The following is a 2,338-nucleotide window of genomic DNA, read 5'->3' on the forward strand; positions in this document are numbered from 1 at the left end:
GTTGGCAAGGATGTGGAGAAAGAGGATCTCTTTTGCATTGTTGGTGCAAGGCAAGGTGGTGCAGGCACTCTGGAAAACAGTATGGACGTTCCTCAAAAATATTAAAATAGAGCTACCCTATGACCCAGCAATTGCACTAGTAGGCATTTATCCAAAGGATACAGGGTGCTATTTCGAAGGGACACATGCTCCCCAATGTTTATAGCAGCACTATCGACAATAGCCCAAGTATGGAAAGAGCCCCAAATGTCCATCGACAGATGAATGAGTAAAGGAGATGTGGCTATACTATGTAATGGAGTATTACTCGGCAATCAAAGGAATGAAATCTTGCCATTTTCAACAACATGGGTGGAACTAGAGTGTATTATACTAAGTGAAATTAGTCAGAGAAAGACAATATCATATGACTCACTCATGTGGAATTTAAGATACAGAACAGATGAGCATAAGGGAAGGAAGCAAAAATAAAATAAAAACAGGGAGGGGGACAAAACATAAGAGACTCTTAAATATAGACAACAAACTGAGGGTTGCTGGGGGCGGTTGTGGGAGGGGGGATGGCTAAATGGGTAAGAGGCATAAAGAGGATGCCTCTGGGATGAGCACTGGGTGTTATACGAAGGGGATGAATCACTGGATTCTACTCCTGAAATCATTATTGCACTATATGCTAACTAATGGATGTAAATCAAATAAATAAATAAATAAATCTATTTAAAAAATATATAAAAAAATAAAAGCAGCTTGGGAATATCTAGTAAGGCCGAAGGTACTCAAAACAGAACTTATGAATGAATGACAGAAAATAAAAAGGCAATGAAGTTGCTACTCCCAATGTGCCCTTCTTGACAGCATTTCCCTCCTCTGACTGCAAATCCTGACTTTTGTATATTCCTTTGCTTTATTGTTTATCACATATTAGTACCCCTCCCAGGAGGCTATAATAGTAATTTTCATTGTCTTTGTGCTCATATCAATGGTGTCGTAATGTATGTCATATTTGATGTCTTGTTATTTTAGCCTATTATTTTTTTCTGAGATTCATCTAGATGTATGTATGTACATTATAGTTGACTCATTTTTTTCACTGCTAAAATGAGATGCCATAATTTGTATCCAAACAGTGCTCGTGAGGGACATTCTTAAACATGTCTCAGGGAGGACATCCTGTGAGAGTTTTTTGAGCTTCTTTAGAGTCTAGGCTAAGGTATTATGTTCCAGAAGTGAAAATGCTACATTAAGGGGTATGACTTCACTATTTTAATGCAACTTCACTATTTAATGCAGAATTATTTACCAATATACATTCTCTTTAAAAAAGTCTATTTCACCCTCCGCCCCCCCACTTCCCGTCTGGCAACCGCCAATTTGTTCTTTGTATTTAAGGGGTTTTTGTTTGTTTGTTTGTCTCTTTTTTTCTTTCTTTGTTCATTTGTGGGTTTTTTTTTCTTAAATTCCATATATAAGTGAGGTCATATAGTACTTGTCTTTCTCTAGCTGACTTATTTCACTTTAGGTCAGTCCATGTTGTTGCAAATGGCAAGATGTCATTCTTTTTTTTTATGGCTGAGTAATATTCCAGTGTGTGTGTGTGGTGTGTGTGTGTGTGTGTATAAAACACATCTTCTATATCCATTTATTTACTGATGGACACTTAGGTTCTTCCATATCTTTACTATTATAAATAAAGCTGCAATAACATAGGGTGAATGTATTGTTTTGAATTAGTGTTTTTTTGTTTTTTTGGGTAAATATCCAGTAGTGGAATTATGGATCATATGTTAGTTCTATTTTTTATTGTTTTTAGACTTCTTATTTTTATTCTAGAGAGAGAGAGAAACGGAAGTGGAGGAGAGGGGCAGAAGGAGAGAGAATCCCAAGCTGACATGGGCTTGATCCCATGACCCTGGGACTGAGCCACCTATGTGCCCCTCTATTTTAATTTTTTGAGGAATTCCCATACTCTTTTCCAGGGGCTATACCAATTTGCATTTCCCACAGACAGTGCATGAGAGTTTCTTTTTTTCCACATTCTCACCAACACTTGTTTCTAAGTGTTGTTGATTTTAACCATTCTGACAGGTGTGAGGTGATATTGTGGTTTTTGATTTTCGTTTTCTCGATGATGAGTGGTTGTTGAGCATCTTTTAATGTGTCTGTTGGCCATCTGCATGTCTTCTTTGGGAAAATATTTAGGTTCTCCACTCGTTTTTAAGTCAGATATTTTTGGTGTTGAGTTGTGTAAGTTCTTTATATATTTTGGATATTAACCTTTTACCAATATACATTAAAATTTGTTTAGTGTTTATTTTTGAGAAAGAGGGATAGAGACAGA

The sequence above is a fragment of the Lynx canadensis genome, chromosome B1 (assembly GCF_007474595.2).
Source record: "Lynx canadensis isolate LIC74 chromosome B1, mLynCan4.pri.v2, whole genome shotgun sequence".
In the NCBI taxonomy this organism is placed as follows: Eukaryota; Metazoa; Chordata; class Mammalia; order Carnivora; family Felidae; genus Lynx; species Lynx canadensis.